At 43.5% G+C, this 25,181-nt stretch overlaps 1 long non-coding RNA gene across 1 annotated transcript; it reads right to left on the bottom strand.

Moving 5' to 3' along the window:
• Positions 1-3,822: 3,822 nt before the first annotated feature.
• On the bottom strand, positions 3,823-23,265 carry LOC145358306 (uncharacterized). The gene is made up of 3 exons (XR_013889462.1): positions 23,170-23,265; positions 16,988-17,222; positions 3,823-5,499 (listed from the first exon to the last, which is right to left on the bottom strand). It is a non-coding gene; the product is annotated as an uncharacterized LOC145358306 (long non-coding RNA).
• Positions 23,266-25,181: the final 1,916 nt, after the last annotated feature.

Here is a 25,181-nt window from a genome sequence, read left to right as displayed (position 1 = left end):
TTCATTTCAGACTTTAACTCTTATCAATTTCATCTCCTCAAACCTGTAACTTCTTCTGTTTTACTTCCTTGTATGGTAGTGTGTACATTATGGGATTAGACTGGGTCTTTACCTTTTAAATAAGTCTCATACTTTTACCTGAGTGAGTTTTTAACAATAAAACTAACTCCTTACTCATGAACTCAAGACATTTGGGAGGCTTATTTCATCATATAGTTTTAACAATCGTCAAGAACATAATGAATTGAAAAATCACAACTTTTTATGAATTCAAACTCTGTTATAACCCACCTCAGGAGTGGAGAAGAGAGGAATTTATTCGTCCCTCTAGATTGAGTCATAAAACAAGTAAGAAGAAAAGCTTTGCATGGACCTATGGAGAAACCTAAGCAGTGGGTAGCGTCCCTGCCTCTGAGTCAGAAGTTCCGGGTTCAAGTCCCGCCTCAGGACTCAATGGCGAAAGAAGATACATTCGTAATGTGGTCAAACAGGTTGGGTGTCAATCTGCAAATCCTTTGAAACACGCTGCTGGCTGGCGGTAAGAGCGGGAAAGACTCCTGGCCAGCCATGTTTGATATGGAGTGGCACCCCTCAAGCTATAAGACCTGGCGACAGACCAGCGACCTGTTCCAGGAATTACTAGCTATGGAAACAGATGAAAATCTGTCTTAGTGTGCCACTGGGTACGGAGAGAGAATTGGAAAGGAGAAACCAATGCACAAGGTAAATATCTATGCCAGAGAAAGCATACAGTTCACCGGGGATTTTGTTCAGGAATAAGCTTAAAAGAAATGATCAGTTCTGCACATTACACAAGGGAGAGGTTCCTTTTTAAGAATGACTACACATTCAGTCCAAAACTAGCAACTTAACCCTTGTGTCTGGTATACCACAGTGTCTGATAGAATCACCACAATTGGCAATGGGGATTTAATTGAGGTTTCTCTTTCCTTAATTGAAAATCCTGGTGACAGAACGTGATGGTTTTGTGTGCAGAATTAGGCATGGCTTCAGAGACAGAAGTAGCCCGATGGAAGAAAAAAATGAGGAAGCCAAAAGCAAAGTACTGCGGATGTGGGATGTCTGAGAGAGAGAAGAAACAGAAAGTGATGGACTTACGGAACACCAGTGGAGATAGAAACGGATTTCACTGACCTGAAACTTAAATTTGATCTCTCTGTGCAGCTGCTGTCCGATCTGCTGAACATTTCCACCATTCCCTGTTCCGATTTGCTTTCACTGATAAGCAATAGTGATTTTCTTGTCTTGATTTTTTTATCATGTGCCTGATTGTAGACTGACAGTTTGCGTTTCATGCCTTATATGTCAGTCAACAAAGTCAAGGACAGCTTTGGGATCATTTATTGTAAATTACTCCTCCCATCATATATTACGCTGACTTGAACACATTATAGCTGCCATTAAAATGATACACTTGTTGGTAAATTCATATTTGAAATGAATTTTGAGATAAGTCCAACACCAAAAAGTGCTGGAAACACACAGGAGGTTACCCAGTAACTGTAAGGAAAAAAGATCAGATAACGTTTTTGAGAAATGACCCTTCCTCGGTAAAGGAGTGCTTTGCTCCAAAGGCATTTCATAAAATCCCTACAGTGCAGAAGGAGGCCATTTGGCCTATCAAATCTGTACCGGCCACAATCCCACCCAGGCCCTATCCCCGTAAACCCACATATTAACCCCACTAATCCACTGACACTAAGGGGTAATTTAGCATGGCCAATCAGCCTAACTCGCACATCTTTGGACTGTAAGAGGAAACTGGAGCACCTGGAGGAAACCCATGCGGACACAGAGAGAGTGTGCAAATACCAGAGAGCGACCCAAGGCTGGAATTGAAACGGAGTCCCTGTTGGTGTGAGGCAGCAGTGCTAACCACTGTGACCGTGCCACCCCCTAACTAATGTCTTCTCAATATTTTCTATTGACTGACCTGCTGTGTGTATTTTGCAACCTCCCTATTTATGTTTCGGAATTCCTGTTCATTTATTCAACTAATGTTCTGGGCACCTGGGCTCGAATCCCTCTGTGGCATTTGGTGGAATTTTAATTCAATAAAAATATCTGGAATTAAGAATCTACTGATGACCATGAAACCATTGTTAATTATTGGAAAAAACAATCTGGTTTAACAATGTCCTTTAGGGAAGGAAATCGCCCACCCTTACATATGACTCCAGAGCCCATAGCAATGTGGTTGACTCTCAGCTGCCCTCTGAAATAGCCTCGTAAGCCACTCAGTTTCAAGGGCAACTAGGGATGGACAATAAATGCTGGCCAGCCAGTGACACCCATGTCCCATGAGTGAATGAATAAATAAAAAATTGTTTAGTATAGCATTTTCAAGACTTTCTAAAGTTAGTGACATCATTTGATTGATAGATTGTCAACCCCGCCCTGCCTTAATGTGGTAAGGATTTCCACGCATTAATCAGAGAAGTGACTGCACAATTCTGATGCTGCAATAATTGGGCCCCTGAGGAAAATGTTCCTGCATTCAACTGCTGACAGGGGCAAATCAAATGCCACTGACCATCATTGCTAAAAATAATTGAAAAATTGAAAGCCTTATCATCTATTCAAAATCTGAAGATAATCATCAATATTGAGAAAGATTTACAGAACTGAAATGCCTACTCTTGTTCCTATGCCCCAGGTCTCTCCTGTTGAGTGAAGTATATCATGGGGGAGGCAGTGGTGCAGTGGCATTGCCCTGGACTTGTAATCCAGAGACTCAGGGTAATGCTCCGGGGACCTGGGTTCAAATCTCACCATGGCCGATGGGGAATTGTGAATTCAATACAAATCTGGACTTTAAAGGCTTTTAGGCTTCAGGACTTAACAATGACTGTGAAACCACTGTTGATTGTTGTAAAAACCCATCTGGTTGACGAATGTCCTTTAGGGAAGGAAATCTGTTGTCCTTACCTGGTCTAGCTTACATGTGACTCTAGATCTACAGCAACATGGTTGACTCTTAAATACCATTCAGTTCAAGGGCGATTAGGGATGGGCAATGAATGCTAGCCATGTTCCCATCCCATGAACAGATAAAAAAAATCATTTAGTTCTCAAACATTAACTAACTCTAACGTTAATTAACTAACATTTCATTATTAATAAATGACTGAGTGAAATGTTTATCTTATACAGCATCCACAAACTGGTAAGCCTTGTTTGCATATTGATAGATATATATAAGTTTAGACTAATTCCCCCACTTCTCAACTGAGAAGGGATTCTCCAGCCTCTCGGCCGTGTGTTTCTCAGCGGTGGGAGGCAACGCGCTGTTCGCTGGTGGTGGGATTCTCTGATTCCACTGTCAATGGGATTTTCTATTCAACCACCCCACGCTGCCAGGAAACTAGCAGTGGGGGCACACTGCCGGCAAGACCAGAGAATCCGCCCTGGTTTCCTTCACAACAAAGTTCTGAGGGCCAGCCTCAGCTGTGCAGAAACAGCTGTTGGCAAAGTTAACATGACAGGTCACCCACAGGAACAGATGTGGTGGAGGTGGCAGCACAGGTGAGAAGGGCAGCATTGGCATCACCTACAGGGGAAAGAGATGGGGACGAGGCTGAACCATCACTCCGGACTAGTGCATCCTCCCACTGATGTCATGGCCTCACCCTCCTCCAGTCCCGTCTCCTCCAGAGATTAACAATTCAGCCCATATGTTTAATCATTAAATCGCAAATTAGCCAATCACACCGCCTTCTAAATATATACAGATTAAAACAAACACTGAACAGTAGATCATTAAACATAAAGCTTTAATAAACACACAATAAATATCCAGAATCTTATGTACAATATCAGAAAGGGCAAGTTCCGATGCTTTTTTTGTGACATTTTTCACAGACCTTACAAAATTATTTTGTAACACGGACTTTTCATCAATAATAAACACTGAGGTGATTGGAATATTATACTGTTATGTCAAGTCTTTCATGTAAATCACAGAAGCATTTACTGCAATAAAAATCAAAAATATTTTGATCGATGGTTAAACTTTCATCTGGGGATAGACTGAATTTCACTGACTCCCTAGATTTCTCTATGTTCTAATATTCACTATTCGAAGTTTGAAGGAAATATATTTGCATGTTTTATGAAAGAAACAAAATGCATATTTTTAAAAGAAATTGTATTTTAATACTTGGAACTAAAAGTGCGTTTTTATTTGCAATAGCGGATTTGTGATGTGAAAGTTAGCTTCAGTGACTCTTGAAGTCCAGTTTATATGTCTTCCACGAACCAGAAGTAAATTTTCAACATGAACCATAATGAATTGTGTAGATTTGTAGATGGGACTCAATCTTATTTGTGACTGAAACTGAATTCCAATTATACATGTAGGCCCTGGTGTATTTAGTTTTGCTCCATTTGATTGCTGATTTGACCTGACTGTAGAAGTATTATTTTTAGACTTCAGTTCTTGAGCAGATTACTGATGTGTAATCATATATACAGTGCAGAAGGAGACCATTTGGACCATCGAGTCTGTACTGACTTGCCAACAGAACAATACATTCTGGCCCTATCCCCATATTTACCCCACTGATCTCCCTAACCTATACATCTTGGGACACTAAGGGACAACTTAGCATGGCAAATCCACTTAACTTGCACATCTTTGGACTGATAGGGGAAACCGGAGCACCCGGAGGAAACCCACACAGGCATGGGGAGAATGTGCAGACTCCACTGTCACCCAAGGCTGGAATTGAACCTGGTTCTCTGGCGCTGTGAGGTAGCAGTGCTAACTATTGTGCCACCCCTAATGGTTGAAGTCAGCAGCCCAATGTGCACTGTTTCAGCTTTCCCATTCTCACCTATCCTTATGGGTGTGCGGGGTAGGGGTGGGGGGTTGGTGGGTAGGGAGAGTCTTGGGATTGTGGGGGGGGAGGCAAGGGTTGGTCCTATACTTTTCTTACCTTTTCCCATTCTTACTTGGTGTCTATTAATGGATCACCTTGCCTGTCTGCAATTTTGGAAATGTTATGTCAGCAGAACACAAGCCAACCAGACAGACATTGAGGCAAAACATTGCTCTTTGTCAGTGGATAATAGCAACAGTTCATGCTACTGATTTCAATGTCATATGTAATAATGCATCAACTCATCACAACATTCAGAATAACAATAAATAATGCAAAGTATTTTGTTTCCCGTGCAAAATAACATACACATCAACATTTGAATTATTTTCAAATCACATGCTTCCTTTGGAGAAGCCACCAGATATTGGAAGGGTGTTTGATTGGGCAGATGGTCAGCAGCTCCTCGGGATTACAGAAGTCATACACATGTCAGGAAATGCGAAGGAATTCCAGGCTGCTAACCAGTTCTGATTTATAATTGTGCGCTTATGCTTTTCTCACAATGCGTCCAGACTTTTTCCAGTCCCTGAATTTCTCACGTTTGACATAACGGATTGGAGACCTGGAACGTACGAGGCTTCCGGATTTCACCTGACTGGAATTAGAGAGACGAACATGTTTAAGGTGGCAAAGCCAGACCCAAAAGTGCTTCATGTAAGAAATTACATGTTGAAGTGTGGTACTTTTTCAGTTGGTGAATGCAAGCCACTGCTTATAGAAACAGAATGACACTGCTTCTTCGTTTTGCCTGGTCAAAACTTCTGCTCAATGTCTCAAGTCTAAATTTCATTCAGATTGACAGCAAAGGAAAATGATCGCTTTCTATGCTAAAAATTCTGAGGAGCTTGTTCTTAATTAGACAATGTGGGAAATTAGTATTTTAATCATAATACAAAATGACCTTTCATGACCATTACGGTGTAATGTAGAAATATAGTAATGTGTCCCAAATGGATTGATTACAACAGCAGATTCTAATTATGATAGAATTAGGGAAGAATGGTGTTCTGAGAATAGGATATATATTTGCTGATAGAAATATGAAAAGTATAGAATCCTTACAGTGCAGAAGGAGGACATTTGGCCCATCGAGTCTGCCCCCACCCAAGCACTATCCACATAACTCCTGGCATTTACCCTAGCTAGTCCCCCTGACACTAAGGGGCAATTTAGCATGGCCAATCTACCTAACCTGTACATTTTCGGACTGTGGAAGGAAACCGGAGGAAACTCCTGCAGACACAGGGAGGATGTGCAAACTCCACACAGACAGTAACATAAGCTAGGGATCGAACCCAGGTCCCTGGAGCTGTGAAGCAGCAGTGCTAACCACCATGCCACCCCTATTTCTATCCAAATCAGCCCAGGCTGAGTCAAATGGTAAAGATTAAAAGCACGTGGCTTGTTCATGTCTTCATCTTGGTGTTGGAATCGTACATATTGTAAGAATGTTGATATGCTTTTACATGTTTTTTATTTCATAGAAACATACAAAATAGATGCTGGAGTAGGCCATTCAGCCCTTCGAGCCTGCACCACCATTCAATATGATCATAGCTGATCATGCATTTTCAGTATCCCACTCCCACTTTCTCTCCGTACGCCTTGATCCTTTCAGCCACAAGGACTATGTCCAGCCCCCTCTTGAACATATCTAATGAACTGGCCCCAACAGCTTTCTGCTGTAGAGAATTCCACAAGTTCTCTGAGTGAAGAAGTTCTTCCCCTGACTGGCTTACCCCTTATTCTTAGACTGTGACCCCTAACTTCTCCGGGAACATTCCTCCCACATCTAGCTTATCCAGTCCCATCAGGATTATATATATTTCCACGAGACCCCCTCTCGTTCTTCTAAATTCCAGTGAGTACAAGTCCAGTCGATTCAACTTTTCTTCATATGTCCACAAAGACGAAACAGTAATGTAAGCAAAACTGATTTAAGCTCTTTTCTTGGAAACCCTGCCTTTTCCCCGCAGTGATGCTGATTACACTGCAGTAGAATGAGTTTCAGGATGGAAGGTATTGTACTAGAAAGAAAGGCATTCAAAGGTGTTCAAATAAATAAGATAGATGAATAACACTGAGCTCAAAGAGTTGTTAGGGTTGAAACAATCGACTTTTTTCAAACAGGCTTTTTAATCACAGCAGGAGAAGACAATGTCATGCAAAGTTCAGTTTCTCAGGGGTGTGCGTGAGTTCACACGGTGGCACAATGGCTAGCACTGCTGCTTCACAGTGCCAAAGATCTGGGTTCAATTCTAGCCTTGAGTCACTGTCTGTGAGGAGTTTGCGTGTTCTCCCCATGTCTATGTGGGTTCCTTCTGGATTTTCCAGCTTCCTCCCACAATCCCAAAAAACGTGTTGGTTAGGTGCATTGACCATGCTAAATTCTCCCTTGGTGTATCTGCAGAGTGTGGCAACTAGGGAATTTTCACAGTAACTTCATCACAGTGTTAATGTAAGCCTACTTGTGACACTAATAAATAAACATTACACTTTCTTAAATGAAAATATTATTTGGATCTCTAATAGTCTCAAGGGAGACTCAGAGGAAATGAAGAACATGCTTTGGTAATACCCTTTAAAATGGCACATAAAGGCCGTTTCCTAACAGGTCCCAATAACCCACAAGGTACAGCTTTGTCAGTCAGGTTGCAATAGGCTCATTAACTTACTTTCCCCCAAGGCAGCAACAATGAACAGGGCCACTCTGCTAAGTAGAATATAATCAGCACATCGCAAACAGCAAGGATGTTAAGAATGGGAAATGGTGATTCAAGCAACACTCGGTGAGCGTCTGGAACACTATCAAGTCACTGTAGATACAGGTATTATTGCAATAAGATATTGCTTTGGTCCTGATATCATGCTCCAGACAGTGGGAGAGTGGGGGTGAGCTGTTGTTTCCAACCAATTTGCTTAAGTAATAGTGATAATTAATTCATTCGTTCATGAGACATGGGCGTCACTGGCTACCCAGCATTTATTGTCCATCCTTAGTTACCCTTAGAAAGCAGCTGAGAGTCAGCCACACTGCTGTGGCGCTGACAACCATAGATATCTCTGCAATTAGCATTTAATGCCTCAGGTCACAGGAGATCATTTCAGAACAGGGAAATGCTTTGGGGAAATGATAAATTCTCGCACAATTCTTGTTTGTAGGCCAGACCAGGTAAGGACAGCCGTTTTCCTTCCCTAAAGGACATTAGTGAACCAAATGCGTTTTTCCAACAATCGATAATGGTTTCACGGTCATCGATAGATTCTTAACTCCAGGTTTTTTTTTAAAATTGAATTGAAATTCTACCATCTGTTGTGGCAGGATTCGAACCCGGGTTCCTAGAACATTAGCTGAGTTTCTGAATTAAGAATCTTGTGCTGATACCATTAACTCCCAAGCAAGAATTGTGCAAGAATTTATCATTTCCTCAAAGCATTTCCCTGTTCTGAAATGATCTCCTGTGATCTGAGGCATGACATGCTGGTTGCAGGGTTGTCAGCTCTCCTGGATTTCTAGTTCACTACATTCAACTACGTTTGTTTAAACTGGGGCAACTCAGTGGCACAGTGGTTAGCACTGCTGCCTAACAGTGCCAAGAACCCGGGTTCGATTCCCGGCTTGGGTCACTGTCTATGTGGAGTTCGCACATTCTCCCAATGTCTGCATGTGTTCTCTCCAGGTACTCCAGTTTCTTCCCACTGTCAGAAAGACGTGCTGTTTAGTTGCATTGGCCAGGCTAAATTCTCCCTCAGTGTACCCAAACATGTGCCAGAGTGTGGCGACTAGGGGATTTTCACAGTAACTTCATTGCAGTGTTAGCCAACTTGTGACGCAAATAAATCAACTTTAAACACAGTCAGTGCAGGCCTAAAACATGTTGCTATTCTTCAGTCAAACAGATGTTTGTAAATTTAACACTCTTCTGCTGTTTTTGTGTTCTCATTTTGTGATTTATTTGTTCTAATCAATTGAACTGTGACCTAACCTGACACCATATGGTCTGATTGCATTACGATTTGTGTCTATGTAAGAGATCAGAAGGATGTGATGGGCATCCCATATATTTTGTGGCTTGACGCATACAGGAATGTGTAAGGTCTAGGTTAAAACCGGGACACAATTCCTGCTCACTGCATGTTTTAAATGGTAGGTGTGAGATAGTTGGGAATGGAAGTATATCTACAGAAACACCAGCCTGTTATGACCATGAATAAAAAGTGAATGAGTTCAGGCTCACAGGGTCTGTGCTGGGGCCTTGACTAAGGTGAGAGGAGTGAAGGCTCAACTTGTAGTTGATACAAAGATACGCAGGAAAGCATATTGTGAAAAAGACACATGGGGTGGAACTTTACCTGCTTGCCCTGCAGAGTGAGCTGGTAAAATTGCATGAGAGCTGAGAAATCAAGATCATGCCCAATTTCTTGGTTCTTATGATTTTACAAGAGCCAGATTTCTGGTGAAGTTAGCCTCTCATGATCAAGAGACTGAGTAATTTATTCAAATGTATTTAAATGAGGATTTACATGTGTTTCATGAGCTCGGTGGTCAATTGTCTGGGCTCACTTGCCGTTATGACCTTGCCGGGAGAGTTTCTCTCTGGTGAGGAAAATACCTGCTCCTCACAAACAAGGAACAGTTCTGTTGGTCTTGCTGGTGGAACCGGTGGACATTGAGGACCCCTGGGGTGGCTGAGGGCAAGGAGAGATGCCCCTTGAGCAGTCCCACCCTGGCACGTTGTCGCTGCCATCCTGGCACCTTGGCATTGCCAGGCTAGCACCTTAGAAATGTCCAGCAGGCATCTATGGGTTGGACCCTTGGGAGGCCCATGGGGTGTGGCATGAAGGGGTGGCCCGATTGATGTTAGCAGGAGGGCCCACTGCACACTCTGCAACGGGATTGGATCAGGGAGAAGTGGAGGGCCGCTACTGCCTTGCAGTTGCGGCTGAGGAAGGGGGGGGGCCTGATTGATCTGGGTGACGGGGCTAGATGCCCATGGACTGTGGGGCTTCTGATTGGCTGCAGGCCCCCACGATTGCGGGGTGGTGGGGGTTGGTTGAGGCTGCCTGCATTAGCAGGGGCCTGACAGCTCTCTCTCTTGTCTGTCAGACACTTGCTCTGCTATTGAGCATGGGCAGGATCAGAAGCCAGCACATGCGCAGTAGCTCCATCTACAGGCTGGCTGGTGAATTAAGCCTGCAGCTGCTAGAAACAACCTACACCATTTTTTTTCATGACGAAATGCATAAGATTGGGTGTGAAAACTCACCCAAAACTGGATCAGGAACTCTCCCATTTTTACACTAGCTGGACACTTAGAATCAATTTCATAAAATTCTCCCCATGGAGTTTGCAGATAGATTGAGTGAGTGGCAAAAAATCTAGTGGATAGGTTATAATGAGGAAAAATTTGAAGATGTTCACCTTGGCAGGAAGAGTAAGAAAGCAGAGTATTATTTAAATGGAGAACAACTACAGAATGTTGAGGTACAGGAGGATTTAGGTATCCGACGCACAAAACATTAGTGTGCAAGCGCAGCATGCAATCAGAAAAGCTAATGGAAGCCTATGCTTTATTCCAAGAGTAATTGAATATAAAGGCAAAAATGTTATGTTTCAGTGGTACAGGGCACTGATGAGACTGCTTCACAAATACTGTGCACGGTTTTGATCTCCTTATTTAAGGAAGGATGTAAATGTGTTGGAGGCAATTCAGATGAGGTTTAGTAGACTGCTACCTGGAATGAAAGGGTTGTCTTATGAAAATAGATTGGAAAGGCTGGGCTTGTTCCCACTAGAGTTTAGAAGAACGATGGATGACTTGATTGACGTATATAAGGATCCTGAACAGTATTGACAAGGCGGACATTGAAAGTCTGTTTCCTCTTGTGGGCGAGTCCAGAACTAGGGGGAACTGATTTAAAATTATCAGACAGGGATAAGGAGAATTTTTTTCTCTCAGAAGATTGTGCGACTTCGAAACTCTGGCTGGAATTTTATTGTCCCGCCCGCCACGGAAATCAGAGCGGGCGTGGGGGGGGTGGACCATGGAAAGGCCCGTTGACCTTGGGCAGGATATTCTGGTTTCGAGGTGAGTGAGTGAGGAAAATCCCGTCCTCTGCCTCAGACGGCACCGGAAGCAGGATCACTGGATTTGTTAAAACAGAAGTAGGTAGATTCTTGAATTGCAAGGCAATCAAAGTTTAGGGGGGATGTAGAACTCAGCACAAACAGATCAGCCATAATCATTTTGAATGCGGAGCAGGATCAAGGGGCTGAATGGCCTATTTCTGCTCCTGTTTCATACGTTCATTAAAAGAGCTATGGCTTTACTAAAATTGTTACAATATGGATGAAGAAGGACATGTGTCCATCTCAGGTGGAAAGATTATTGGTCAGGAAGGGGGTGATAAGTTACTGGGAGAGGCAAGATTGGGGGAACGGCAAATTGTGCGGAGGGTGTGGAGAGTCTGCAGAAGGATCTAGATAGGCTGGGCGAATGGGCCAGGAAATGGCAAATGGAATTTAATGTTGGCAAGTGTGAGGTGGTCCACTTTGGTAGGAAGAATGGTAGGAAGGACTATTACTTACGGGGCGAAAAACTGCAGCAGGCGGCGGTGCAGAGGGACCTCGGGGTCCTTGTGCATGAGTCGCAAAAACCCAGCTTGCAGGTGCAGCAGGTGGTCAGGAAGGCGAATGGGATGCTGGCCTTCATAGTGAGGGGGATTGAATATAAAAGTAGGGAGGTCTTGCTGCAGCTGTATAGGGCATTGGTGAGGCCGCAGCTGGAGTACTGTGTGCAGTTTTGGGCGCCGCACCTGCGCAAAGATATTTTGGCCTTGGAGGGAGTGCAGAGGAGGTTTACTAGGCTGATACCGGAGTTGAGGGGGTTGAGCTATGAGGAGAGGCTGAATAAACTAGGCTTGTACTCGTTAGAGTTTAGAAGAATGAGGGGAGATCTCATTGAGACGTACAAGATGATGAATGGGATTGATAGGATAGAGGTGGAGAGACTCTTCCCGCTCAAAAAAGACAGTAGGACTAGGGGGCACAGCCTCAAGATAAAAGGAGGGCGGTTTAGAACGGAGTTGAGGAGGAACTTCTTCACTCAAAGGGTGGTGAATCTCTGGAATTCTCTGCCCGTTGAAGCGGTGGAGGCTGCCCAGCTAAATATTTTTAAGACGCGGGTTGATGGGTTTTTGATAAGAGAGGGGATTAAGGGTTATGGGGAGAGGGCGGGAAAGTGGAACTGAGTAGCGACAGATCAGCCATGATCTTATTGAATGGCGGGGCAGGCTCGAAGGGCTAGATGGCCTACTCCTGCTCCTGTTTCTTATGTTCTTATATTATGTTCTTAAGATACAGATTTGAGATGTAATTAAATAGCACAGCAGGCTAAAGGGGCCAAATGGCCTTCTCATGCTCCTTGTTCACATCTTGTAAGCTCATTCATCCAAAACGGAAACCCCTTTATTGCATCTGTTTCTTAAATTGTTCCAGAGATATTGCTTTTAATACCAACCAAGTGCCAGGTAGCTGATCACTTTTGTTTTATCACAGATACTGATTGACATCAGTCTTAATTTGCTTTTCACTAATTCAAACTTTTGGCCCCTGCTCTACTCTCACGATTTAGCTCGAACTAATCTTGTGCCTTTATCTTTTCGGTGCCATCTCTAACACGGGGCTGCCGCTGAGTTAGCTCCTTTCTGATGCAGAGTAACCCAGAGATGTATACAACGGGTTAACAGACCTCAAACCACAGAGACTATCTCATAAACACTTAGCTGCGTTAGTTTGAATGAATAGCCCTAGCAGCTGTTGAGTTCATGGTGTGCACTCCAACAGAGATTTCTTTCGCAAATGCCTATAAAGGTCTTAGTAATAACACAGCAATTATCCAGTCCATCAGTTACAAAATAACCCAGCCACTGTAACTGTCACCATGTAAGGTGAAACGTGTAATTGTGCGTACATGGGGAAGATACCAGATTTTATAAGCAAATGATTTGAAGATTTGGTACCTAAGAGGACATTGGCTTCGCAAAGCAGCCAATCATTTATTTAAATTTGCTGGGAGACTAATGATATCATTACTTTGAAACACTGTTAAGTGTGATACTGATAAAATCAACTCTCGGTATTTACCTCCCAAACCAAAATAGCAAATACTATGAAAAAATACTGCACACTTGAGTCATTCACTGTATTTCCGGTTCTTCATTTCACTTATTCCAATGCATATTGGATTAAATGATCATTTCACCATGCTACCCTTCTCTTTGTCTGAGGGTGAACTAGAAAGTTTGCAACTTCAGTTTCTTATTTGACAAAGAGGAGGATTTTCAACCACATACCCCTATAATCACCAAGACCACTTACTTCCACCTTAGTAACTGCACTTCACTCTGCTCTGCTGCTGTTGAAACCTTTGGCCATGTCACCTCTCAACATTATTGTGTCAACAACAACAGCAAATGCTGGAAAATCTCAGCAGGTCTGACAGCATCGGTGGAGAGAGAATCGAGCGATGTTTCAAGCCTGGATGACCTTTCCTCAGAGCAAAGAAAGTCAGAAGAGGGCTTGTAGGGTTGAAGGGCCTGTTTCCTGTGCTGTGTTGTTCTTTGTTCTTTATACTATCGGGGTTTGGGGGTGGGGGGCACTGTAATTGTACAAAGGCAATGTAAATAATGATGAAGAAAGCTGAAAAAGGTGCTAAAAGTGTCCATTAAATGATCAGAATATGTGAATGGCAAAACAGAGGTACAGGCTGTTAAGGGACTGCCTGAGGAATGTGGCAGTTGTCCTGAAGAAGGGGGTTTGTGGGGGGAGAGGGGAGAAAATGGAAGCGAGAATGATGAAATGAATGAATGACATGAAATTAAATGGAAAATAAATGGAAATGGGGTGAAGATGGGAGGGGAGAGTTCATGTTCTGAAGTTATTGAACTCAATGTTCAGTCCAGAAGGCTGTAAAGTGGCCAATCGGAAGATGAGATGCTGTTCCTCCAATTGGTGTTGGGATTCACTAGAACATTGCAAAAGGCCAAGGACGGACATGTGGACAGGAGAGCAGGGTGCTGTGTTGAAGTGTTAAGCGACAGGAAGGTTAGGTTCCTGCTTGCGGACAGACTGAAGGTGTTCAGTAAAGCAGCCACCCGGTCTGCGTTTGATCTCTCTGATATTTAGCAGACCACATTGGGAGCAGTGGACCAAGTTGAAGGAGGTGCGTGTGAAACTTCACCTGAAAGGGGTGTTTAGGAGTTGAGATGGTGAGCAGAGAGTAGATAAAGGGGCAGCTGCTGCACCTTCTACGATTGCATGGGAAGGTGCGGTGGGCAGGGGGTGAGGTGTTGGGGGTGATGGAGGAGTGGACTAGGGTTTCCTGGAGAGAATGGTCCCTGTGGAATGCTGACAGGGGAGTGAGGGGAAAGTGTGTTGAGTAGTGGCATCATGCTAGAGTTGACGGAAATCGCAACGGATGATCCTTTGAATGTGGAGACTGGAGGGTGAAAAGTGAACTGGGAGAATAGGATGAAGTCCTTACAAGATGTGGGGTGTGAAGAGCTGTAGTCAAAATCTCAGTTCCTTCGCCTCCATCGCACCTGTTCTGATGATGCCACTTCCCAAAATAGTGCCGCTAATATGTCTTCCTTCTTCCTCAATTGTGGTTTGCCACCCACTGTGGTTGACAAGGCGCATCCAAACTATCCCCTAGGCTACTGCTTTCACCCCCTCCCCTCCCTCCCAGAACCAGGATAGGGTCCCCCTGGTCCTCACTTTTCACTCCACTAGCCTCCGCATTCAAAGGATCATCGTCCACCATTTCCACCAACTCCAGCATGATGCTACCACTGAACACATCTTCCCCTCACATTCTGATCACTTAATGGACACTCTGCTCAGCTTTCTTCATCATCATTTACATCCCCTTTGTCCAATTACAGCCCCCCACCCTCATAGTATCAAGCTCTTCTGATTCTCTTTGCTCTGAGCTCCTACGAAGGGTCACCAAGACTTGAAACGTTGGCTCTATTCTCTCTTCACAGATACTTTCAGACTTGCTGAGATTTTCCAGCATTTTCCTGTTTTTGTTTCAGATTCCAGTATTTGCAGTATTTTGCTTTTCTATTATTATGTCACCGCACTCCTGAGCAGCCTCCCACATTCTAATAACAAAGTCTGCCGCGTATGTGCTAACTCACACCCATTCCCATCCAATATCAACCCCCTGCTCACAGAGATACACCTGCTCCTGGTTCACAGAAGCCCCAACTTTAAAACTATAATCTTTCTCTTCAAGTCCATCCATGGCCTCTCCTCTGCCTCTCTCTGTAATCCCAGCTACACGACTCCCTGTGCTTCTCTAGGTCTGGTCTCTTCGGAATCCTCCACCTTAATTGCTCCATGTAGAATCATAGAATCCCTACAGTTCTGAAGGAGGCCATTTGGCCCATTGATTCTGCATTGACTCTCCAACAAAGTGTTTTACCTAGGCCTACCCTCCTGCCCTTTCCCCATAACCCTATGTGTTTACCCCTCAAATCCTCCTAGCTTACACGTTTTGAGACATTAAGGGTGGGATTTTTTTGGCCGTGCTCGCCCCAAGGTCAACAGACCTTTGCATGGTGCTATCCCACCCACTACGATTCCCGTGGCGGGCGGAACAGGAAAATTACTCCCTAAGAGGCAATTTAGCAAGGCCAATCCACTGACCTGCACATCTTTGGATTGTGAGAGGAAACTGGAGTATCCAGAGGGAACCCACGCAGACACGCAGAGAATGTGCTGACTCCACACAGCCAGTCACCCAAGAATCGAACCAGGGTTGTTGGAGCTGTGAAGCAGCAATGCTAACCACTGTACCATCATTCTGTCCATGGAAGACATTATGGTGCATTGGTGGCATTCCAACCTCTGGACCAAAAATTCTGGGTTCAAGTCCAACACCAGGACTTGTTGGTCACAGAGGGAATGTTCATAATGCAGTTCAACAGGCTGACCGTCAGTTCAGGAATCCTTCCCTCAGTTCCCCAGTATTCGCCAAAGGATAAAATAGTGTGAATATGAAGATACAGTAAAATAAATCACTCATTCACTGGCAATGTCCCTTCAGTTTCCAAGACCCTAAACTCTGGAATTCTGTCATCCCACTTTCCTCCTTTAAGACGTTCCTTAAAATCAATCTCTTTGGCCAGTTACTTGGTCAGTTACCTTAATGTCTTATGTCGTGGGACTTCATAATATTTTGTTTTACAATGTTCTTGCACAGTGCTTAGCTATCTTTGTGGCACAGTGGTTAGCACTGCTGCCTCAAAGCACCAGGGACCTGGTTCAATTCTGGCCTCAGGTCACTGTCTGTGTGGAGTTTGCATGTTCTCCCTGTGTCTGCGTGGGTTTCCTCCAGGTGCTCTGGTTCACCTGACAAAGGAGCAGTGAGCGCTCCGAAAGCTGTGGCTTTTGCTACCTAATAAACCTGTTGGACTTTAGCCTCGTGTTGTGAGACTTCTTACTGTGTTCCTCCCACACTCCGAGGATGCACAGGATAAGTGAATTGCCCAGGATAAATTGCCCGTTGGTGTCAGGGGGATTAGCAGGTAAATGGGTGGGCTTACAGGGATAGGTGTGTCGGTGTATGTATATATGTCCATGTCTGTGTTGTACCTGTCTGTGTGTCAGGTGTATGTGTTTGTATGAGTATGTCTCTGTACGTACATGTCTATTGTACCTGCCTGTGTTTAAGGGGTGTATATCTATCCCTGGGTGAGACTGTTGTCAGTGCAGGCTGGATGGGCTGAATGGCCTCCTTCTGCAGTAGGGGTTCTATGATCACTCTTGACTATAAAGGAGCTGTATAAATGTAAAAAAAGTTGCTAGCTTTGAGAGATCCTGCCATGAGTATATAAATACAAGTTTTGTATTTGACCAAAAGTAAACGAATGTACAGATACAATCTACCGCCAGAGCTATTAAAACCTGAAATATCAATCAATAATCCGAATATTTTAATCATTTTAAACCTCATCGCGCGTTATCCGCATTAGGTAGAGTGAAACGTTAAAGATGTTTTGCAGTAACTACTCACCTGGAACACCAGACGGGACGGGCTTGCTTTTTGGGCTTGGCTGCCTGCCTTTTATACTCCATCCAGCCACACACCAATTCGTGGATGATCATCACATACAGGAGGAAGATCAGAACCCCGGGCTCCATTCGGGGATGCTGAGGGTTGGCGGCATTTGTCAGGGGAGGCATTGAGAGGCTGGCTGCAAACGGCGGCTGCCTCTGATGTTGCGACTGCTCCAACTCGCAGGGCTGGGCTAACTCACATTAGAGGAAAGCAAAGTTAAAAGCTCATAAAACCTCCCCGGGGAACGCCACAGAGTTTCACAGAATAAATAGACACACGCAGTTACACTGAGAACCTTAGAGCATTATCTTCATGAGCAAGAATAGGGAAAACCCCTAGTTTACAATTTTGTCCAACTTTGCTAAGGCAGTGAGGAGTTGATAGAAAAAGCCAACAGTTCAAATGCTTTTTTAAAAAAACTCCATTCTTAAAGTTTATAAAGCCAATGCTCAGAGTGGACCTGGCAAACCCTCAAATCCATTCCTTGCTTGCTCCAAAACCCAAATTCAAATTCCAATTGAAACCAATTCAAGATTCCCCCAAGAGAGACAAACAAGATCCAAGCTGACAAGATAAGGTGCAGCACCCCACCTTGGGCTTAATCTGATGCTTGATCTCAGGCAAAAGGCCAATTTAAATCTTATCCATCCCTCTGGATAACCTCCATAAAACTGAGGTTTGCATTGAGAAGTCCACTTGAGTTCATCTATTATGTGTTTTTGTGTCAATAAAGTGTATTATTAAGCACTTTGGGTTTAAGCTTTGGTTGGCGAGCTTCCTTCACTGCAAGCTCCCTCAATAATAAATCAATGCTCAGGGAATTGTTTAAAATATAGTATTGATAAATGTAGACATGGATTTTAATCAGATATCAGTGAGAAAGTGAAGTGAGGGCGGGAGGAAGAATTAACACTCTTGAGCATTTCCTGACAGGCACAGGATGTTAAATATTGCTGCCTGTGTGTGGCTAAGTGCAGATGCAAGTGGGGATGTTTGTGTCCATATGTATCAGGTTGTGTGTCTGTCTATATATCTAAGTGTGTATCTATGCATGATGTGGTGCTGGTGGCATTGGACTGGGGTAGGCACAATAAGTAGTCTCACAACACAAATGAACCTGTTGGACTTTAACCTCGTGTTGTGAGACTATTTACTGTGTATCTATGCATGCCTGTGTGTATATGTATGCATATCTGTGTGTATGTGCAGGGGTGTATGTGTGCCTGTATGGATGTCTGTATTTATACATTTCTGTTGTACGTGTGTCTGAGTTTGTCCATGTCTGTATGCATGTGTCCATGTCTATGTTGTATCTGTTAGTGTGTAGGGGATGTATGTGTATTGATATATATGTGTACATGCCTGGATTGTAACTGGCTGTGTGTCAGGTGTATGTGTGTGTATTTGTGTGTTTGTATGAGTATGTCTCTAAATGTACATGTCTATCATAGCTGCTTGTGCTTAGGGGTGCATATATGTCAGTATGCATATATACATGTTGTACCTGTCAGTGTGTAGGATGACTGTATAGAGATATATATATGTATATGCATGTGTATATGCCTGTGTTGTACCTCTGCGCATATAGGGTGTGTGTGTCCTAATATATGTATATGTCTGTGTGTAACGTGTGTGTGTGTGTGTATATGTAGATATATATATATATATATATATGTACATGTCTGTATTGTTTCTATCTGTGTGTAGGGTGTGTGATATATATGTATGTGTCTGTTGTTACTGTCTGTATGTAGGGTGTGTGTATATATATATATATAGATTTTTTTTATATACATGCACATGTCTCTGTTGTTTCTATCTGTGTGTAGGGTGTGTGTTATACATGTATATGATTGTTGTACCTTGTCTGCATTTAGGGGGTGCATGTGTTGACTGTGTTGTATCCGATTTGTGTGTATGTATATGGAGGTTTCTGTTAATTTATGTGCAGGGGTTATGTATGTATGTTGTGTATGAGCGTGTCTGGATGTGTGTGTACATGTCTGAATTGTATCAGTCTTGTGTATGAGTGCCTGTGAATGGACATGCCTGTGTATGTGCACGTGTCTGTTTGGTATGGGGGATATAAGCAGTTGATTCAATTGCTGGCGGATGTTGGAAACCTTGTTTGCTGAATAATTAGACGAGGATGCAATGATCCTTGGAGAGTAAGTGAGGATGAAAGGATGATGCCGTCTCCAAGGGAACAGCTGTATGCAATGAGCGACAATACCTGCTTGAACTGGCTTTCAGTGAATCGTGTTAGAGGCTCACTGAGCCTTGAACTGTGTATTTCCAACCCTGCTGGCAACTGTTATGTCAGAATCTCTCTGGAAGAGATTGTGGAAAAACAAACTTCAATTACACTGAAGCATCATAATGACTGCAATGACCCCTCATTGTGTGGATAGACTCAAAGCTGCCCACTTTCCTTGTCAACAAACCCCATAGAAACGGCTTGTTTCATCTGATTCTGTGTTTGCTTCTGCAACATCTCGTATTGGTTTCTCCATTACTGAGCATCACCGATAGTACAGCATCTTTCCAGCGGCAGAAGCACTTGGGGGCAATAATGTGAACTGGACTGAGCTGCATGGTATGTTGGAAAACAACTTGGACCCCTCAAGTGTCAAAATGAATGAGTTTTTCATTAACTAGCTCATACTTAGATTTCAGTATTGGATATTTCATAGAATTACATAGAACAAACAGCACAGAAACAGACCAGTTGGCCCAACTAATCCATGCCAGCATTAAAATTTATTCTGAATTCCCCATTTGATGATTTGATTTTATATTGATTGTTGTTTCCCTACAAGTGGAAAGATTCTCCCTATATCCACTCAATCAAAACCTGCCATAATTTTGTTAGTCACCTCCTAGTCTTCTCTGTTCACCTTTCCTGATCGGTCCTCGTATCACTTGCATCCTCCACTTTCTCTATATCCTGTCTTTATATACTGACCAGAAATGTGCACTGTGCTCCAGATGTGGCCTAGCCAAGCTTTGATACGAGTTTGAGTCTAATTTCTTTACTTCTCAATTCTATCTGTCTGGAAATAAGCCCACCGATGCCGCTTCTTTCTCAGGAAACTAAGAAAATTTGGCATGTCTCCCACAAACTTCTACACCAAAGAAAGCATCCTCTCTGGTTGTATTACAGCTTGGTATTGTTTCTGCTCTGTCCAAGACTGCCAGAAACTATAAAGGGTTGTGAATGAAGCCCAGTCCATCATTCAAACCAGCCTCCCATCTATTGATACTGTCTACACCTTCCGCTGTCTCAGAAAGGCAGTCAGCATAATCAAGGACCCCATGCATCCCAGACACATTCTCTTCCATCTTTTTCTGTTGGGCAAAAGATACTGAAGTCAGATCACGTACCAATCGACTCAAAAACAGCTTATTCCCTGCTGCCATCAGACTTTTGAATGTACCTACCTCGCATTAAGTTGATCTTTCTCTAAACCCTAGCTATGACCGTAACACGACATTCAGCACTCTCTCATTTCCTTCTCTACGTACAGTATGGTATGCTTTGCCTGTATAGCATGCAAGAGACAATACTTTTCATGCATTTCACTAATACATGTGACAATAATAAATTAAATGAAAATGTTACTCATTGGCCTTTCTTATGCTCTTGCCAGCGACTTTTAGTGATCATTTTATTTGCAGTCCAAACTCCTCTACCCCACTTAGATTCTTTTTTTCAGAATAACTTGGATCCTTCTCCTGTTTCTTACAAAAATGTAATACCCCACGCTGGTCAGTGTAGAAATTCATTTGCAAGTTGTATGTCCATTCTGTTTATTCAGGTAGTGGATAATTTAGCTGGAGGAAATATCCACAGGTACAGAAATAACTAATTTAGTCAGAGGAAGTTTTGGTTTATGACTCTTCAATTCAATAATTCAATATTTCACTTCTGCTCAACATTGAGAGGGGTTTGGAATTAATTGGCAACTCAATCTGCCTCAGTCCAATTATTACATTTTTTGTCTTTCTCTCTCTCTAAATGTGAAGATGAAGATGCCAAGAACGATTCCTGTCTCCCGCTCCTAGAAGTTAATCAAGTAACAAAGAATAGTACAGCACAGGAACAGACCCTTCAACCCACCAAGGATATTATTATTAAACTAGAAAGAGTGCAGAAAAGATTTACTAGGATGCCACTGGGACTTGATTGATTGAGTTATAAGGAGAGGCTCGATAGACTGGGAAATGTTTCTCCTGGAGTATAGGAGGCTCAGGTGTGATCTTACAGAAGTCTATAAAATGATGAGAGGCATAGATAAGGTAGATAGTCAACATCTTTTTCCAAAGGCAGGGGAGTCTAAAACTAGAGGGCATAGGTTTGAGGTGAGAAGGGTCAATTTTTTCACTCAGAGGATGGTGAATGTCTGGAACGAGCTGCCACAGGCAGTAGTAAAGGCGGGTACAATTGTCTCTTTTAAAAAGCATTTAGATGGTTACAAGAATAGGATGGGTAGAGAGCGATATCGGCCAAATGCGGGCAATTAGGACCAGCTTACTGGTAAAAGCTGGGCGCTATGGACAAATTGGGCCGAAGGGCCAGTTTCCATGCTGTAAACCTTTGTGACTCTATGGCTGGAATTTTACCAGCATGCCCACCCCAATTCCGGTGACAGGCAGGGATCACAGAATGGCATTCTCCGTTGGCCTCGGGCAGACATGCTGGTAAAATTCTGCCCCATGACTCTAAGTCTGTGGCCGACACAGATGCCTCTCTAATATCTTCTTGCCTCTACATGGTCCATATCCCTCTATTTCCTGCTTATTCATGTGCCTAGCCGGATGCCTCTTGCACGTTGTTATAGAATCTGCTTCCACCACCACCTCTGGCAGCGCATTCCAGATATTCACCATTCTCTGCATGAAATTGCACATTGCCATCAATTTCTCTTCCACATTCTCTCTTCCACCTTCTTCCATCAGGAAAAAGATACAAAAGTCTGAGTTCTCGTACCAACCGACTCAAAAACAGCTTCTTCCCTGCTGCCGTCAGACTTTTGAGTGGACCTACCTTGCATTAAGTTGATCTTTCTCTACACCCTAGCTATGATTGTAGAACTACATTCTGCACTCTCTCTTTTCCTTCTCTATGCTTTGTCTGTATAGTGGGCAAGAAACAATACTTTCCATATTAAATCAAATCAAATTTAAACCACTCTCCATCCATTTTGCACCAAGGATGGATGAACATGCATTAGTTTTGATGAGATGTGGTAACTCGTTAATTTAGTGGAACTAAATGAAATAATGAATATTGGGCAGATTCAGATTTTATTTGGATAAAGGCAAATTACTGTGGATGATGGGATCTGAAACCAAAAGAGAAAACGCTTTTGACAAAGGGTCACCTGGACTCGAAACATCAGTTCTTTTCTCTCCTTACAAACGCTGCCAGACCTGCTGAGATTTTCCAGCGTTTTCTCTTTTGGTTTCAGATTTTAACTAATCTAGATGAGCAAATCTGGCTGGAACTCAAGGTGGGAGAATTCGGAGCAGAACAACCAGTAAGGCAGACTCTGTCACCCTGAAGCAAGCCACCCAGGTATAAAGATACCCGCGGTTATTGTTAAATAGATGCTGGAAAGCTGGAAGCTGCAAGTATTTCCTCTCTGTATCCAGGTGGATGCTAAATAATCAATGAAGCGAATCGTCAGCACTTCATTTGGCGCGGCTGATCTGATTCATTCCGGAATATTGGAGTTTATAGACGTGTCCGGACTCCAGAGAGACTCCCCTTCTTGCACAGCCCGGGAGTGGACGCGATCCGGCCACAATTCGGAGTGAGAAGACCCCGGCTTCACTCTGGCTCGGCAGTGTGTTCTGGAGGGGAAAGGCCAGTCCTGTACCCTCGAGTCAGGCAGAGAGCGGAGACAGACACTGGCAAAAGCCGAGAGATCTCCCCCACCTACCCCGCCTCCCCTCTAACTCTCTCTCTCCCTTATCTGGGACCAAGTCTGCACAGTTACAGCTGCAACATTTCATGCACATTTACCAGGGGGGAGAGAGGCATAGATACAAAGGGCAATGGAAGCAAGAGACAAAAACATGATAACAGCATTATTCGCTCTGCATGAATCATACTGCACCAAACGTTTCCATACTGCGGGATAAGGAGCCTCGGGTGGAATCCAGAAGGAGATGGAGACTTACAGTTAAAATAACAAAGATCAGTCGCAACGCCGTTGGGACTGTGCAGAGCGAGGAATAGATGTTAAAAATAGGGCCAGGTCTTTCAGTCAAGAGCGAGTGTGCTCTCTAACAACTGCAGGGCTGGAGATATTCTGGTGTTGATACAGGCTGGGGCAATTGGGGTTGGACTGTAAGTGCCAGTCCCACTGCTGGCTGTATCACAACGCCTCTCTCATCATCTATCTCAACTCCAGTTGATGCAGTCGCCACACACACATTTGTATCTTATTCAGAAATTTCCAGCCAGCTCTCTCAGATAAAACCGAGATTTTTAATCAATAGCAAAAGTAAAAACAATCTTAAACTGATGGGGCGTTATCAGTTTACTATACTGAAACAGGAAGCCCCAGTTAATTGCTGTCAACCCCCGGCTGATTTCCTGATCTCTCACTCACTATTCTCATCAGTGTGGATGTTTTTAAATGTTCTGCGATTGTTTCCTTTAGGCTGGTCTCTATGGTAACCGGCAACACATGAAAAAAAAGGCAGGATTTTTAAGCTTCATGTAACGAACTCAAAAGAGGACAACTGGAGATGGGATTGGAAAGGAGCCAGGGAGATAGAAGCAAGACAAAAGCAGAAAACGCTGGAAAATCTCAGCAGGTCTGACAGCACCTGTGGGGGGAGAATAGAGCCAATATTTCGAGTCTGGATGAGCCTTCCTCAGAACCAAATTCCCCGGCCAAGGGTCATCCAGACTCCAAACATTGATTCTATTCTCCCCCCACAGATGCTGTCAGACCTGCTGAGATTTTCCAGCAATTTCTGTTTTTATTCCAGATTCCAGCATTCGCAGTATTTTGGTTTGATATTCAGAAGTTTTTATTTATTAGTCACAAGTAAGGCTTACATTAACACTGCAATGAAGTTAATGTGAAATTCCCCTAGTCACCACACTCTGGCACCTATTTGGGTCAGTGCACCTAGCCAGTACATCTTTCAGACTGTGGGAGGAAATCAGCGCACCCGGAGGAAACCCACCCAGACATGGGGAGAACATGCAAACTCCACACAGACAGTGACCCAAACCAGGATTCGAACCCAGGTCCCTGGTGCTGTGATGCAGCAGTGCTAATCACTGTGCTGCCCATTATTTGAGATAGAAGAACACCAGAATACAGTTTTAAAGTTTATTTATTAATGCCACACATCGGCTTACATTAACACCACAATGAAGTTACTGTGAAACCCTCTAGTCGCCACAATCTGGTGCCTGTTCAGGTACAGTGAGGAAGAATTTAGCATGGCTGATGCACCTAACCAGCATGTCTTTCAGACTGTGGGGGGAGACTGGACCATCCAGAAGAATCCCACGCAGATAGGGAGAGAACATGCAAACTCCACACAGACAGTGACCCAAACCAGGAATCAAATCCGGGTCCCTGGCGCTGTGAGGCAGCAGTGCTAACACTGTGCCAAGGTGCCACCCTGGAGATCTCAATGTGAAATACCTCTAACTTAAAGTCTTTGTACTATGTTTAAACTGGAATAACTTAAGAACAAGACTCTATACATTGGTATCATTGATAAACCTTCAACTAACTTTCTTTAATTTCACTTGTGCTGGAGAACTTTCCCATGCACTCAAATTTCTGCTGGCCATTTCTCACCCTATTTGTCTATCTTAGCCCTGCTTTTTCAGAAATTATTCTTATTTCTCTCTTCCCTCTGTTGTTCAGTTCTGAGAGCACCCCACAGAACTACAGCATTGTGCTGCACTCTGATCTTTCCATCTGAACCTATTTCACAGAGAAGATAACTAACCTCAGTGTATCTTGCTAGAAAATATATGAACAGCAAATACAATCCTGTAAACTAAAGCTCGGTTTGGGAAGAGCTGAAACCTACAGCGTTTGTTCCCAGATCAAGAACAGTAGCAAGAGTAATGTGGAATACTCCATCCGATTTTGTATCAGAGGATATG

Source organism: Carcharhinus amblyrhynchos, chromosome 25, assembly GCF_965287045.1.
Source record: "Carcharhinus amblyrhynchos chromosome 25, sCarAmb.v2.hapA, whole genome shotgun sequence".
Taxonomy (NCBI): Eukaryota; Metazoa; Chordata; class Chondrichthyes; order Carcharhiniformes; family Carcharhinidae; genus Carcharhinus; species Carcharhinus amblyrhynchos.
This window is presented reverse-complemented; position numbering and strand designations above follow the sequence as displayed.